The sequence below is a fragment of the Argiope bruennichi genome, chromosome 6 (assembly GCF_947563725.1).
Source record: "Argiope bruennichi chromosome 6, qqArgBrue1.1, whole genome shotgun sequence".
Taxonomy (NCBI): domain Eukaryota; kingdom Metazoa; phylum Arthropoda; class Arachnida; order Araneae; family Araneidae; genus Argiope; species Argiope bruennichi.
Genome location: NC_079156.1, coordinates 14,621,856 through 14,640,230, shown reverse-complemented (window position 1 = coordinate 14,640,230; position 18,375 = coordinate 14,621,856). Strand labels below are relative to the sequence as shown.

The 18,375-nt window shown below is 30.1% G+C and overlaps 1 long non-coding RNA gene across 1 annotated transcript in view; it reads left to right on the top strand.

The window, feature by feature from the left end:
• The window catches only part of LOC129973018 (uncharacterized), an 87,569-nt gene extending 74,195 nt beyond the window's left edge, over nucleotides 1-13,374 (top strand). The window contains exon 3 of the long non-coding RNA XR_008784928.1: nucleotides 13,243-13,374. This is a non-coding gene — a long non-coding RNA (uncharacterized LOC129973018). The remainder of the gene's footprint in view (nucleotides 1-13,242) is intronic.
• The last annotated feature ends 5,001 nt before the right edge of the window (nucleotides 13,375-18,375 follow it).

Genomic DNA, 18,375 nt, shown 5'->3' with positions numbered 1-18,375 from the left:
AAGTTAACTCTTATCGGACACCAATTATACATGACATAACACACAAAACATTGTTGCCACTCAAAAGATCATTTACGACCATTAAGGGTTAATAAAAGTATCATGACAGTTCCTTTTTATTTAGACCATTTCTGTTTTCTACAGCACGAAGTAAGTAGTAACGACAACCAATGTAGTTAATTTTTTTTTTTTAAATGTTTGCACAGTTTTGCTTGTTCGTAACTGTGACTTATTTCGTGACTCCATTTCCTAATCTTTATGAAAACGTTTTTTACGAGGAGAGTAAATTTGCAATTCTAGTTATTTAAGTTATTCTATATCAAAATTATGGGGGGGGGAACGAAATATATATATAAACATAAGCAGTGATAAAAATTCATGTCTCAAAATTTTAAAACGGGTCGTTGACGATTTTGATAAAAACTTTACTAAAAAGTCGCATTTTTAATTAAAAAAACAAACAAACAAACAAAAAACCGTTCCAGCTCAGAATTCCATTTGTGCCCCCTTCAGTCACGTAGGTAACGACTTCCGAATTTCCTGAAACTGGAGACGCAACCATAAATCTGTCCTCTGAAGAAACCCCCTGCGCCCTGGAGAAGAACCCAGAACCAGCACCCCAGTGAAGGGCTTCCTTGTCCTCGTCAAGCAGCTGAGATTCAATCTTCCCCTTCCGCATAAACACACGAGGAGCGCACGTTTGATAACTGAGGTGGTTTATATGGGGCGGAAAGGCGAAGGGTAGTTAAATGTAAATACCGAAGGGGGAGGGGGAAAGCAGAAATGAGCGGGAGTATGCATCAGGAGGAAATGAGAGTGCACTTAATTACGGTCACTAAAAAGGGATTTTCATGACTACATTTACGATGATGGAAATGGATAGAGAAATCAACTATATTAATGAAAGATTATTAAAAACCATCTGCAGATTACAAATAACTGTAACATTTTTCTGCACAAAGACATAAACCTGCGAGAGTGATCCCTCCAAAGCTTTTTCTCATACTCTCCAATAAAGGTGATTCTGTGTTTTAGACGTGTTTCTTCTCAACGATGGCACCGAACTACAATTGTGGTCACAAATTCGCGTACCAAATTTGATATATTTCAGTCACTGCATTTTTGAGTTATCGAGTTTACGTGTTTCCAAAAATACCAACGGACAGATCTTCATGTTGGATATAGCTCAAAATATGATAGATGTCTACACTATAAGTATGAAATCTGTCTTTGTCCAATGTTGCCTATCTGTATAGCTATTTTCGGTTTGTAGTTATTTTATAAAATTATCTTCGAACAGCCGGGTAGATAGATTTCCCCAGAACGTATTTTTAATCAAAATCGATAGAAATTTCGCGTCTAAGCTATAGATGTTTAACCTATGTATCGAGTCTTATCCATCTAGTCTCTTCGTTTTTTGTTTATCATGCTAATTTATGAACAGCCGGAGAGACTGAATAGATTTTGCAGATGTCCGCTGGATTCGAATCCACTGAATAGGTTTTGTACGAAATATGATAGAAATCTACAAATTTGGTGTAAAGACTATACATTAAATTTCATTCGTCTAGATCAAAGCGTTTTTGAGTTATCTTTATCACAGGTAGCAAATAGACAGAAAGCCATAAATGTGTTTTCTAACTCACGCTGGTCTAAAAGGAATTCCTCAAAATCCCAAGTGTAAATTTTTTTCGATAAAAATATTTTTTTATATTTCGTATACGAGAAACTAAATTCCAGCAGGAATGGAGTTCCTAACACGTCCTTTTATATTCTGAGATGAGAGTACTGTCCCCAATCCCCAGCCTAACAATTGTGACCCTGCGAATACCTTGCATGGCATTGACGAACAATAGTTAAAATATGATCTTTCACGTGAACTTAGCATTTTTGCTTATCGTGCCAATTTGTCTTGGGCTTCTTCGCGATTAATTTCTGGTCTACGGTTAATAGCACCCGGAAATCGAAATTGTATTTTAGATGCGTTTTTCTCAAAGAGATTGAAACAAAAATATAACCCAGAACTTCAATTGCAGTCACAAAATCATATTCCAAATTTGATGTATTTAAGTCATTGTGGTTCTCAATGATTGTGTTCACATGTTTCTGAAAATACAGAGCGGAAGGTGGTCAACCCCGTGTGGATTCGGCTCAAGATTTAATACGTGTCTACGCTATAAATATCAAATTTGTTGAGTTTGCATCCCATCCAGCTATATTTATTTTGAAGTTATCGTGCAATTTAAGTTTGTACTGCTGGATAGACATACTTATTCTGAGCAGATTTTACTCAAACTTTAGTAGAAATATGCTAGTTTGATGTAAAAATCATATACCATATTTTATACGCCTAGATCAGATCACTTTTGAGTTTGTCACAGAAACTGTATTATAATTCAGAGAATTTGTATTTTTTAAAATTTATTATTTCTTACTTCTTTGAATAACTTGTATTTTGAAGTTCAAAGAATAGAATGGAGTCTATTCTAGGTAAAAGCGTCAAATACATCACATCAGTTTGATTCTGGAACGGTATACTCCTAGAAAAATAACTTGAAATAAACATGTGATACTGTATTCAATGATATGTAATATCACGTTTATTGACTCTTGTTGAAATTTCCGTTGAAAATTAGACAGATATATTAAAAAAATGTGGTGACTGAGAAATAAATATTTTCAAAGATTTTTTTTTAACTTTTTTTTTCTCGTGCACGAAACACGCAAAGAAAAAGTAATTCAGACCAGAAAGTTTTATGAATCTTTGAATTTCAGGATTTCCCGAGTCCGAAAAATATGTTTTTGGTATTGTGTCTCTGTCCGTGAACAGTATAACTTAAAAGCGCTTTAAAGTAAATATTAAAATTCAGTATATGGTCTTCACACCAAATTTGTAGATTTCTACCCAATTTTGAACGAAATCCATTCAAAGGAAGTCTGTCTGTCCGGCTATAAAAATATACGTTAACACAAATAACAATAAATACAAAAAAGAAATCTAGAAGAGAATATAAAATTTAAAACACAGAAAAACCAACGTGTAAATACTCATAAAATTTCGAACCATATTCGTCAAGGGATTGACCGTCCGTCCATCTATATTTTCACACACATTTGAACGATTCTCATAAACGCAATGGCTTAAATATATGAAATTTGGTATATGTTTTTTGACTGCAATTGTAGTTCTGTGTTCAAATTTTGGTTTCAATTAGTGGAAAAGAGGGATCCAAAGTGCACATTCGATTCTCGATATCAACTGATTCCCAGAGATTAATCGCCCCCCCCCCCAGAAAAAAACACATCTCCAACGATCTCATGTTAATAAGCTCTTTCGTTAATGTGGTTCGCCAGTGGTAGCATGCAGTTAATAATTAATGCGCAAGTACATTTATTAGAAAATATATGCGAGAAAATTCCATGGTGACCACGTTCTCTTATTTAAATAAATAAAAAGAAATTGCATATGTGTAAAGTCCAAAGATAATCAATCAAACTATCTTTTGAAAGTATGCTCATAGTTGAAAGTACTTGATATATTTTTATAACGCATTTGCTCGACTTAAACAGCATGGTACTCGAAGCAATGGCTTAAATTTAACGTATTTTACTGAATTCCTACATAATTCATTGAATTTCATGGTAAAGATGACTGAAGTTTTCCTTTATATTCTATGTTGTATTATCTGTTAGGTCTGTATGTATTACATCTGTGTTAACATTGTGAACAAATCTTATTATTTAAAAAAAAGGTGCGATTCATTTTAATGCGAAATTAGTGAGAAGTTAGTTTGGCAGTGATCTCTACCAATAATAAAGATGTCGGTTTATTTTTATGTTTTATTCTATCAACTGTAAGAGAGTCTGTTTTTAGTTTGTTTTTTTATTTTTTACCGACGCTCTAATGGCCAAACTCTTTGACTCCAAATTATCAAACTTAGCCCATATATATATTGAAGGGTAGTAATATGTACCTCGAAGTTTATTTATTTATTTATTTTTGAAAATTCTAAATAATTAGTAGAAGTAAAATTGCGCCGCTTATTTATTTTTATTATTATCGAATGTAAAAGGTTTTTCAAGATTTCTCTTAATAATCCACTCATTTTAAAAAGTACGAATTGTGGAAATTTGAAACGAACTTTTTATATCAACATTATACCATATACTGTAGTTTTTAAGTATAAAGATTTCTCCATTGCACTAATGTACATATTTTTGCACTAATTTTTAATGAAAAATAATTTAGTGAATAATTTAAGTGAAAATAACTTAATATATTAGAAATTAAAAAAATGACATATTGATAAGAATAGATCCAATAATGCTAAAACGAACAAGAATGGCACTGATGTAAACAGAAAAAGTAACAAAATACTAAACTAAATTTCTGAACTAATGAAAAAGTTAATAAAAATTAATTTAAAGGTATAATTAGATTAATATTGGAAGATATAAAATAAAAATATTAAAAGAATTATTCTTTATAGCTGTTGCAAATTAAGCAATGTCAAGAAAAATCAAATAGTGGATTTTATTTGCTTCCACTTTCGGGTAGCGTTTATTTGTTCTACTTTCTGCTTCCACTTTCCATTTATTTTTTCGTTGTTTTTGGGTCTTTATTCTGTTTTGTGCAACTATATGAATAATATTCTCTCTTTCATTCATGCTGATTGAATGGAAGACCCGAAGGACAGCTTTTCAGATTTTAAAAAATTCGGACTTAAAAAAAAAATCGTCTCATTATTAATATTATTATTTTGTACTTTGTCGTATACGAACTACTGAGAAAGTTTTATCGCCTTGAGTCACTTGGAACATTGCTTGTTGCAAGTAAAATAAAAAATTCGAATTCGAGATTTTGGCGAATCTTTATGTTTTAGTCCTGCCTGAATACAAAAAACACACTTTTGGAAAATGTCGGTCTGTCGGTGACAACGATAAATAAAAATGAATCTTTAATCCAGACAGATGAAATTTGGTACATGTGTTACGGTCAATGTGAATAATCGGTTATTATTAATACTAACCGGTCCTTATTAATAATAACCAAACCGGTTAGTATTAAAGACTGGTTAGTATTAATGTCCGGTTAGTATTAATAACCGATCATTCACATTGACCGTAACACATGGACTTCAAACTAAATTTACAGTTTTCGTCAAATTTTGAGCAAAATCTATTAAGAGAAAGTCTGCCTATACAGTTGTTTGAATATAATTTAACACGATAACGATAAAACGAAGAAAACTAGATGGATAAAATTCAAAACATAAGTTTAATATCTATAATTGCATCCCCTATCAAATACTGAGTCAAATCCAAGAAGAGTTGAATATCAATCGTGCTGTATTTTCAGAAGCATGTAAGTGAAATAATTTCAAAAACGCATCGATTTAAATTTATCATATTTGGTATGTGATTTTGTGATGGCGATTGTAATTCCATGATAAATTTTGGTTTCGGCCGGCTCGGAAAAAAAGCATCAAAAACAAACACCTTTATTAGAGAATATGCGAGAAAGTTTTAGGTTATTAACTTAATCAACGCTATTACAAGATTTAAACTTCAGATTGACGAGGTACATTTTACATATGTCATGTGACTATACATTAACACCATTTCCATGTTTCTAAAAATACTTTGCTTTAGTTTCAAAATAAGTCATTCTTAGAATCGAACGTACTGAAGAAACGATGCAGGAAAATTTACTGAGGGTTCGAGAATGCATTCCAAATTCTTTACCCTTCTTTCAGGGATGGCCTTTCAACAAGTCTGTAAACTGAAGCCTGGGTCGCCATAAAAAGACCACACGCGAATACCCATTCTTTCGTAAAGTAAACAGAGTGATCCGTTTGTATATACAAATTTCACGGGAATGTACAATGGCTGGAGCTAACGGAATCCAGATGGAAAGCGAAATGTATGTTTCCAAAAAAGAGACAAGCTAGAAAGAATTGCATATGTTCAAAGCTGAGAAGGGGGAACGAAAAACCGGATGCAAAAAATATAAAATCGACTCTTGGTAAGATTGTATACTTTTATTAGTCCTTCAAGTAAAAATAATAATAATAAATATAAAATTGAAATCTGCTATCGCAAATTTCACGTTATCATGTGAGAACATTATTATTTTTTAAGTTAATGTTTGTCTTAATTAATTCAAGTTATTAACCGACTTAAACCGGTTAGAAGCAATTACGTAACTATAAGATTTTGCATGCGTCGATATTTAGGTAAACGATGTTTTTTTTTCATCTCAAAATCGGTCGAGTTCTGAAACTTTTTTTTTTTGCATTAATATATACATATATAAACTTTTATACCTCCTCTGGCTGTTTCTCATTCATTCCCACTTTCTTTGTGCTTCTTCGGGAGATAATTTCTTACTTATCTGCTTTTTATTGACCAGAAAGAAGAATCAGGTGGTCAGAAACATGGCGGACATTCGCACCAAGCTGTAACTTTTTGTTGGCGATAAGTCTTCAAGTGTGACAAACTTCTTTATCAAATTCTAATAAACCTAAAAGCGAAAAAAATTTGCCTCAAAAGCGATGAATTGCCAATTTTTGCCATTTAAAAGCTTTAAAAACCTCAAACCAAAAAATAATATCATGTTCTCACATGATTAAAAAAAACTCTATTTCAGTAATGTTTAAAATTTACTTTTTGTGGCGTTGAATGAAAGGAAATGTATTTAGAGCATTGTTGGTACAAAATAAACGTGGATCATAATAATATGTTTTAATACCTTTCTGTAATAAGGATTTTAAAATAAAAATTAATAAACTAATTAAAATTTTAAAAAAAAGTCACTGTACTTATGTATGTATGTAAAATTACATAAGTTTATTAATCCTTCAAGGTATGTTAAGATGATGTATAAGGTAGGTTAAGATGGTATGGCTATGTTAATGTAGGTTAATATGGATGATGTATAAGGTAGGTTAAGATGGTATGGCTATGTTAAGGTAGGTTAATATGGATGATGTATAAGGTAGGTTAAGATGGTATGGCTATGTTAATGTAGGTTAATATGGATGATGTATAAGGTAGGTTAAGATGGTATGGCTATGTTAAGGTAGGTTAATATGGATGATGTATAAGGTAGGTTAAGATGGTATGGCTATGTTAAGGTAGGTTAATATGGATGATGTATAAGGTAGGTTAATATGGATGATGTATAAGGTAGGTTAAGATGGTATGGCTATGTTAAGGTAGGTTAATATGGATGATGTATAAGGTAGGTTAAGATGGTATGGCTATGTTAAGGTAGGTTAATATGGATGATGTATAAGGTAGGTTAAGATGGTATGGCTATGTTAAGGTAGGTTAATATGGATGATGTATAAGGTAGGTTAAGATGGTATGGCTATGTTAAGGTAGGTTAATATGGATGATGTATAAGGTAGGTTAATATGGATGATGTATAAGGTAGGTTTTTCAAGTATCAGGTAGTTATAAGTATCTATATTATTATTATAGCACTTAAAGATCGAAATTAATAAGCATCCCCCAGGAAATCGAATTACATAACTACAATGCTGCCTGAATTAGAAAGTGTTTTCTTATCAAGTCCAGCCGTTCATTTTTGGAACCTGAATTGATCATCCATTTCCCAAGATCCGAAAACACTAAGTTTTTCTTATATCTGTCACTCATTTTTTAATCACATGTTATGAATAGATGCATTTTTCCCAATTTCAAGGAACTTTGTTAACGTCTATTTCTTTCGCTTTACTTTGTGTCAATCAGTGCATTAATAGTATATTAATACTACTAAGACATGTGAATTTGACCAGTTGTTAAAATGAACCGCTGTTATTCCCAATGGGATTTCGTGGACAAACCAATATTCGCTTTAATTCTTTTGGAATAGATATTTTGCGAATGTAACTCCGTGAAAATTCATGGCTTTCATGGAAGATGTTTTAAACAGTTTACCCTTCAAACCTGCATTATCGTTCATTTTTGAAAAAAATCCTTGTTAATCCTTCAAAAACTGCTTTTAAATTATATTATTTTTTTAAATATTTAATTGCATTTTTTTAAGTAATCTTGAATTTGTGGAATGGGTAGTCATTTAACAGTGCTGCTTGAAATATTATTCCTAGTCATAATTATTGTTTTGGTTTACGAAAAAATCGGAGAGTAAATATACTTTCATGACATTTGTTTATAATAATATCTCTTAATTTAATTTAAATCTTAATTAATTTTGAAATTTTTAACTTAACTTAGTCCATATTAACTTATTCTAAAATGTTCTCTTACTTCCTGTTCCAATCCCTACATTTTTTAAATTTAATTAACCCTATATGCTCTCTAGAAAACTCTTAATTCAGTAAGTTCACATTCTCTGAGTGAAAGAATATAAATCCTTTATTCTAGCACGTTCTTTTAAAGATACCTAAAATTTTTAGTTTAGTTTAGTTTAGTTTTCAATTTTTTTGTTTTTTATTTCTCCTTAGCATTATGTGTCACGATCCATTAAATTTCAATTTTATTGCATCGATTGTATTATTTTATCATTGTCAAATGAACGACATTTAATTCAGAAGCAGAACGGAGTGCATGTGAAATCTTATTGAGTCTCATGCAAACTATTTAAAGCGTTAGAGCATTAACGCCGCTTCATTTAAATGACTCGATTAGAGATTTGGCAAAACCGAAAATTGCTTACGAAGAACTTTTTAAGAAGAATTCTGGCAATGGTTGAGAAAAGCGTTTTGTTCACTTCAAGACTCAAAATTTAAAAATAGAGAGAACAGATTGGGTTCTTTTTATGCTCATAAATTTAGTATTTTCTTAAATATTTTTTAGAGCTAAAGGGTTTAAAATGCAAAGCAATGAAAATTTTTCAAATGATAATTATAGAATATATTATGATTATAAAATATTGTAAAATATAATTGTTGTAAAGAATAAAGGTTTTGATATTTCATGAAATACTGATTGTAAAACGACTAATTTATGGTAAAACGCCTAATTTTTTTAAATGATATATTTGTATACTCTAGTTTACCTGTTTATCTCTAAAATTATGGCGCTAAACTCCGTTAAAACTTAAAATAAGAAAATATAAACTTTATCAGAGGTAAATTAAGTCCCATAATTAATTTGAGTAATAATGGTAAATTATATGATTTATGTAAGAATACAAATAAAAAATGCGAAATATTAAATTCAACAAAGTATTATTACATTTTTATATTTATTCATTCAAAGAATTAAAAAAAAATTCGATAACGAGAGTTTAATGAATCATCACATTTCAGACCCCCCGAATTCATTACATTTTTGTTACACTTCGTGTTACAATTTTTACTTTCTCGTATTCGTGTTACACTTTCTCGTATACGTAATCGTCAAAAATTCGAATTCGAGATTGTGTTGAATCCCTGCACTTTAGACCTCCCTGAATTCTCAAAATACATTTTTGACATTATAACTGTTTCCTATTTATCCGTGACAAAGATAATTCAGAAACGCTTTGAGCTTGACAGAATGACATTTGGCATATGGCCTTCATACGAAATGTGTAGATTTTTATTCAATTTTGAGCAAGATCCTTTATGAGGAAGTCTGTCTGGCTGTTCGAATATAATTTAACACGATAACTAGAAGATGAAAAAACTAGATGGATAAAATTCGGAACACAGATTTAATATTTTGAGTATAGACATTTATCAAAAGATTGACTGTCTATCGGCAAGAACAGAAGCGATAATTCAAAAATACAATATTTTTAAGTTTGTGATTTTATGACTACAAATGTAATTCTGTGTTAAATTTTTTTAATCGGTTGGAGAAAACGCATCTAAAACAGGAATTCTGTTTTCGGATACTATTAATTGCATTCCAGGGATTAATTATCAAAAACCTTGCCAATATTCACGCAATGAATTCAGTAAAAATGCTAAATTCACGCCAAAGGTTAATATTTCGTAACTATTGCACGCATGGATTTAACATCTACAGGGTGTATCAGTACACCGGTTACAAACTTTCAGGGGAGATAGAGTACACCTAGGTGATGAGAATCACATAGCAATGTATGGTCAGAAGTGCTTTCCTGGCTCGGTAGAGGTGACACAAAACTTATGAAAAGAAGAACACAAACAGGATAAGAAAACAAGTTTATTATTCTTAGTTTCGGTAAAAAAACTTAGAAAAAACATAAAGAGACAATATTTTTACCAAAGAAGGTGTTCGAAATTATGACTCCGGGCCTTGATATAGGTCTTACATCTCGAGCGCATTGATGATCTAACATTAGCGGAAATACCAGGAGTGTCACGGACTTCCCCAGCTGCTGCCCCAATGCGTACAACATATCCACAGCACTGTTAACGGAAGTTTCATAGACCAGTGTCTTGATGATCCCCAGAAGAAGTAATCAAGGTAAGTGTGATATGGTGATCAAGCAGGCCAATGGAATAAATATCCCCGCCCGATCCACTGTAGATCGATCATACGTTGCTTTCAGAAGGAGACGCACGTCAATGCTGTAATGGGTGGGAGCTCCATCTTGCTGAAATCACATCGAAGAACGCTTAGGAGCGGATATGTATGCGGCATACAGTGAGCGCAGGTAACGTCATCTGATACTTCAGTTTATGTACCGACATCTATCACGTACACCAGCCAAAGACTTCCAGGCATTTTTTGTTGCATTAAGAATAATAAACATGCTTTCTCATCTTGTGTTTTGTGTCGTCACTACCGCGTCAGGAAAGCGTTCCCCACCATGCATTGTTATGGGATTTCCGTATAATCCGCTTATAACCGCTGTACTGATACACCCTGTATAGTTCAGGCACCTATCAAATTTTCAGCTAAATCCAACAAAACATTGATAGTTTGTCGGTCTGTATTTCCAGAAGCATGCAAACACGATAACTTAAAAACGCAAAGACTTAAAGGCATTAAATTTTGTATATTATTTTATGACTTCAAGACAAGTTCTGTGTGAAATTTTTGTCTCAATCGGTAAAGAAAGAAAGAAAAAAAAAACCTTGTCTGAAACACAAATTTGATTAACGGATGCAAAAGGATTACACAATAGATTTAGTAAAAATGCTAAATTCACGCCAGAGGCTAATATTTCGCAACTATTATACGCCAATACCATTAAAGGCATTCCCTGGAATAAAATCTTTATTATGAGTATGTGATAAAAGTTTGGGAAGACCATTCAAAATGGTATGAGAATAATTTCCGCCAGACTATGACATTCATATGTTTTTATAATTAAAAAATCATCCATACAAGGGCTAATTTTTGCATGTTTTTAAAAGTATTTCTGTGAATATCAGTCCACAGAGCACCGTTGCAATTTGAATGCATAACGTAACAATGCATTCGGGTTTCCACACAATATAAGGGATAATTTTTTGTGAAAATGTGCGAGAAAGTGGAATGGAATTTTTCTTTCATTCCAAATTGGGCATTCGATTCATTTGCAAAGTATTTCATCATCTCTTAGACTAAACAATAAATTTCTAATGATTCGATGTCCTGAATAAATTCTCTGTACACTTCTTAGAATTCCATTTAGAATTTCTTCTTAGAATTTCATTTAGGACTCGAATTCCTTTTATTTTGTAATCAAGAATGCAACGGAATAAATATTAATTGCTTATTCATCACCATTTATGATACTAAATGATAAATCTTTGAGAATTCAAAACTTAAAATCAATTCTTTTTTTTTTCTTTCTTTTTTTTTTCAGAATTTGATTGAACTATGCAACATTGCCTAATCTAAGAAACGAAATATGTTTTAATTAAAATTAATCTTATTTCTCATACTCATAAACGAATGAGAAAGAATTCAAGTTCCAGAATCAATTCTTCTCTAAGAATTCTCAGAAATTAATTTAGGATTCAAAATATGTGACATTTTGTAATCGAAGATGCAACGAAATCAGCAGTAATTATTATTTCAAAATGATTTCATTCATAAAAGAAATAATATCTAAATTTACCTTTTAGAAGTCCATTGTATTCAAGGGGAACTAAAAACTATGCACAGTTTTCGCATGGTTTTTTTAAAAAGGAAAACAAGAAATTTAATTTTTTCAGGAAAGAGAATCCTCGGTATCTTTAAAAGGAATGCCCTCTGCTTTAGGGATTTTTATCATTACTTTTAAATTTTGAGAATTGCATTAGTCATAACTTATACACTTTTAAGAGAAGGAATACTGGAAATAATTAAATAAAAAAAGTGGGATTTGGATCAGGAAATAAGAGAAAATTTTGGAATAAAATAATATGGACTAATTTAAGATTTTAAAAAAATAGGTAATTAATTAGGATTTAAATATCACTATTAAGCAATATCACTACACATTTATAAAGACCAAAATGTGTATGTCGAACATTAAAGTAGCAGAAAACAATACATCTGTTAAGGAACATACTTCAAAGCAGGGGTGGACATTAAGTCGATCGCGATCGAAAGGTGGACCGCCAAGACATTTTAGGATGATCGCCTTTACTAAGACCTAAGACGCGCATACTAAAAGAAACCAATTGCTACATTCATGTGTCACCCATTTGCTAATGTTGATGTGGAAAAAAAGTAAATGAAAATATAAATTATACATTCTCTTTTTCTTTTGAGGAAAACGAATTTTTTCTCCTTCAAAATGACATAATTTTAAAAGCACCTAGTTCAGAACCTAAGAATAAATTTTGAAATCTAATGGACGAAGTAAAGTATCTTAATTTAAAAAGAATTCCATGTCATTTAATATCATTCTTTAGCTCTACCTACCCGTGTGAATCTGCATTTTCAACGATGAATATAACGATATCTTTTTAAAAAGATCCCTGTGTTTCCCTTACTTGTAATTGACATGCGTCAGAAATCCCTAGCGGAATCTTAATAGTATTAGCACTGTCAAAAAATATTTTCCCTACCAATATCTAATGTTATATAAGATGAGGGATAATTAATTTCTAGCTCTTCCCTGTCTTCTTGCCTAATCTGTTGCTGTGAGTGGACGTGCCTTAAAAGCGCCTCTTGTAAATAAATAATGCCTTCCCCGGGATGGATTAAAGTGAATTTAAAAATGAAAAGTGTCTTCCTTGTCTTCGAAAAGCGAATTAAAAAAGATTAAATGCTTACAAATATATAAGTTATTATTTGGCATTTGAATAATATTCATTTTATAATTACTTATTTCTTTTTGTGTAGATTATTTTTCTATACATACTGTTTTATTTGATTTTTCAGAACTAGCGGCATGGATGCGAACGCCGAAGTGTTCGGAATATGGAAAATCTGTTAAGAAAGAGAAATCCAAAATGCTCCGTTTGTAAAAATCCTGAGCAAGTATCATTCAAGATTACATAAGATAAGATCAGGTATGTTTAAAAAAAGAAATTATTTATTTATATTTAATTGAAGACAATTCCGAATAAATTAATGTAGTATATGTGCTTTGTTTATGCGTAAAGAATACACAACTGTCGTTTTTGTTCGTATGGTAGTTTTTTTTTTTTTTGTTGTTAAGTATTATTATTTATAAAATAATTCTTTTCATATGAGTGAGTACTTTAAGAATTTTATTCGTAGAGTTTTCTTTGTGATTTTTATGTCTAGTGATTTTATAAGGGATTGGTAAAGCAAATATTCTCAGCAGCATTGGTGTTGAGAAGTTATCGACGATTCGGAAGACAGTCTAACTTTCGACAGATATCGGAGAAGGCAGAAACGTTTTACTTGCACCATCAGCAATTTATTTTACCTGAGTTATATGGTCACCCCTGGTGTAGTGTCGAATTTTTATAAAAATAAGAAATGATTAAGAGGAATTTTCTTTTGATAATACCTCACCTCATAAAATATTGTTCGCTAAACTCAAGAAAAATTTATTGATGTAATCAAATCGAAACAAATTAATCTTGAATAGAAAATATTAAAAATAAAAAAGCTTTTTTGAACAATGTTTTTATTAATGTGCTACAAATAAAACGGTACAATTTGGCTTTAAAGGGCGACCAAAATGAGTCTAGAAAAAATTTCGCCAAACTACAAAAATATACTCAATTAGAGAGAACTAATTTTTATATAGAGCAAATTCTTTTCAAAAGTCATAGCAGTGGGAATATCAAATCACGAATAACTATATAGAATGCGAATCGCATGCTATATAGTTTGACAACTGAAATCACCAAATTGGCGAAATGTTTTCTTGGCGCTTTTTAGTAGCCGCTACAACCGTAAAGTACCAATAAAACAATTATCGAAATTATGAAAGTCAAACAAAATCGTAAAAATGTTAGTTGCTGTTAGAAATATTCTAAGCAAATTCTGATTCTATTTACAATACTTTTATTGGATATTTACGAATTTTCTTTTTTGCAATGTTCATTATAATCATTGGTAAATTCACTCATTCATTTTGTAATTCATTATAATCTTGTTCCGAATCACTAACAAAATTTTGTTTTGAGTTCCGGATTTTTTTTTTTTTTTTTAATTTCTGCATTTTTTTGCACTGATAAAACAGTGTTTTATTTCTATGAATGTGACTTTTCACGCTTTAACATATTTTATAACTTGTTGTTATAAATATTATGATATTTTAAATTTTAAGTTTTCTCAAATGAACGATCAGACTCTGTGGGATAATTTTAATGGAATAAAAATTTAATTAAAATAAATCAATTAATTAATAATTGAGACAGTATAATATTAAAATGTTATATTGTCATTGAGGACATATTATTGGTTATTATTTTAGAATTCTAATATAATAAGAAATAAAGGAAAAGACAATTACAAATGTCTATCATTAAGACAAGAAATATTCTAAATTACATAAAAACATTTGAATAGGCAATTTCAACGAAAAGTTCCCTTTTCCATCACACTCATTTAATTTTTCTATCATCTCGATTTCTGTGTTCAAATATGACAAAATTTATGTCAGTTGTTGATGTATTATATCTTAAATGTTGTTTGTTGATGCTGAATGAAAAAATAGAAATAATCTGCTTTTAATAATCAATAGATGTCACCACTTGCAATTAAATTCAGCTTACATGATCCTGGATCACAATATAATATGGAGGCAAATGAATAATGAATGAATAATTTTGCTGGATTAATCTGAATGAAATTATTCACTTAATTAATCAAGAATGAAAAACAATTATAAAGATGAAGTACTTTTACATTTTTTCAATTCTTAATTATCTTTTTTATTATTAAAGAATATTTTAGGAGGGGAAAGATTAATTTTGCAAACTTTTGAAAAATGGTTAGTTTATTATAGATGAATTTAATAGAGGTAGATTTTTAAGAATATATTTTATTAGATACATTCTTATTCTTTTAAAAATACATTTTTAAAAAATACTTTCTATTTTTTAATTTTTAATTAATGATTTCAAAATGCGATATCAATTTAAAAAGCGAAACTCATCAAATGTTTTTTAAAGTTTATTATCATCGAGAAAAGCAATTGTCAAAAATTGCAAGAATTTTACACCAAAAAAATGAGCAAACAGAAATTACAAAATTCCATTTATACAAACATGAGACAAATCATGTTAAATAAGAATGTTTAAATAGGACCAATTACCAATTATAAATCTCATAATAGGAAAAAAAAAAAAAAAAAAAAAAAAAAAACGTTTTTTTTTATTGCATACTATAAAGAAAAAAATTGCAAGATATAAAAGAATGAATTAACAAAATTGATTGCTAAAATTGCTTAAAAATCGTTAAGATCCGTGGTGGAAAACGATTGGTTACTTTCTGTGTTTTTGCCAGTCGCTTCTTTTCTAACAAACGATATTCTAGTTTTAAGATTTAGTTTTGCAAAGTGTTACAATATATAAAAAAGAAATGAAGTTAACTTGCTTTAAATTTAAATAACCTTATATTACTCATACATATACGAAATGAAAGGATCTGTGTGCAAATGTTAGTGATCATTAGGAACTAAAAACTTCAGAATGAAATAATTTCAAGGCATTTTTGTTCGTTTGAAACTATATATCGATTTTTATGAAATAAATTTTATTATTCTTAAGTAGTTTGATATGCATTTAATAGCAAATACTATTATAAACAGATTATGAAAAATTCCAAAATTTGGAAATTGATGAAAAACAAGAGAAATGTAACGAGAATATATATTTTTTTGTTGCATAGCGACTCAGAAAAAAAAAATGATTTCTTTTTGGTTCCGTATTTACCTGTTTGGTCCGGAATAAAGAATGTCTATCTATATAAAGTTAACTTTTAACTATACATAGTTTAACGATTCTTTCGTAAAGTAATCGTATACATGTTCGTAATTAATTATTTTACGGCATTCAAAAATTGTAATGAGTTCATGAGGAAAAAAAAATAAAATAAACTTTCAGTACAAAAAGACGCTTTTATTAGAATACTCTGAATTTTATCATTAGAGCACAAACAATATAATAAGAAAGGCTAGCATAAATTTAATTTTATTGGAATTAGTTCTTTAGAATTATTTTTCTCGTTAATCGTTTTTCTGAGTGTAAATCGTCTTCATTTCATAGCCTTTCGCTAGAAGATAAAAATTTATCATATAATAAAAATAATCATATAAACACAATTCAGAATATACAGAGTGAGAGAGATAGCAATGCTTTTCCCTAATGTTTGCAATAATTTCTAGAGAAAGATAGGAAAAAGATGATTAATTATTAGATAATAATAATTACTAACCGCCTTTGGTGACCCATTTGTTTGCCCATAATACTGACATTTTAGCAGTTAAATGATTAATAAGGAATGTATTTTTTTAATTACCTTGTTATCTGATATGACTAAAAAATATGAATCCAACTCAATTAGCTTACTGTAAATTAACAAGTGTAAATATTACAAAGTAAAAGAGGAAATGAATATCTTTCTACAGAATGAACGATTAGCAAACGCATGCGATTGAATGCTTAGAGGTTGAGTTTAAATTCCATCAGAGCATTTAAAAATATTGTTGCAGGTAGTGTAACAAATTGAATTAAAAATATAATTGAAATTAAAGGAAATTTACAGGAAATGGAATCGACATCATTAGAAAGGTAATTTTTGAATCTTTTGATTATAATAAAACCATTTTTTGTAACATAATTGTTTTGAAAGATATGAACATCTCAAACATGTCATAGCAATTATGCGATTAAACCTAATTTTTTTTTATTTCGTTTAAACTCGTTTAAATTTTCTATTTGAAGCTTACTTTTTATTTCTTTTGTTTCTTTTTTCCACTGTTTTAATAGACGATGTGGTGACATGGCGAACTCTCTCCAGAACAATTCTAATAACATTTTGAAGCTCTATTCTAAATGACGAATTCAATGCAGCTGCAAAAACGTTTGATAAAGCAATCTGAAATTCTTACGATGTTTTGTTTACTTCTGTCAGTTGCCATTCGATAAAAAGTAATAAAATACCATCACCTAATCTAAAGAAAAAGGCATCAGTTATGGTACTCCATCTTGCCATGTTCAGGATTAAAATGTCTGCACCTAATCTAATAAAATTTGTATCTGTTATTGTCTTCCATCTTGCTATGTTCACGAGAATAATACCGTTACTTAATCTAAAGAAAATGTATCAGTTGTCACCCTCCGTCTTGCCAAGCTCACCAGTAAAATCTCTGTCTATTGCCTTCTGCCTTGTAGAGAGGATTTTTTAATTGTGATTTCAAATTCATTTGCATCATTTTGACATTGCCAACATCTATAGTCATGTTTAATGGCAATGAATTTTTGGTCAAGGGCATTTGATCTAAAATAGTACTCGTTTCTCTTTGCCATATTCTGAGCTAAATTCGGAATTTTTAGTCTACTTATTCGGGAAAGTTTAAAGAAAGTTACTCCAGTTTGCTTATATTATTTTTTTATTTTTACAATCAGCACAAGAAATTTTTACTTTTTTGTGAAACGAAGTGTAGAGAAAGTGTCACAATAGTCAAAACATTTCAATTCGAGATTTTGAAAAATCTCCGAATTGTAGAACCCGTTTTTGGAAAGTTGGCAAGCATTCGAAAAACCCGTTTTTGGAAAATATATGTGTTTTCTTCCCGTCTGTCTAACTGAAACAAAAATAGCTCAGAAAAGCTTTAGTATTCTGTCTCTACACCAAATTTGTAGATTTCCTCTCAATTTTGAGCAAATTCCATTCAGAGGAAATTTGTCTGTACGAATATAGCTAATCATGATAACTACAAAGAAAGCTGTATGGATAAAACTGGATGCATCTATGTTGTAGACACTTCAAATTTTGAGCGAAATTTGAAGTCCTTCAAATAGAGTTTAAAGTTCTTTCAGTCTGTACTTTCAAATGTAAACACGGTAACTGAAATAATGACTTAAATGT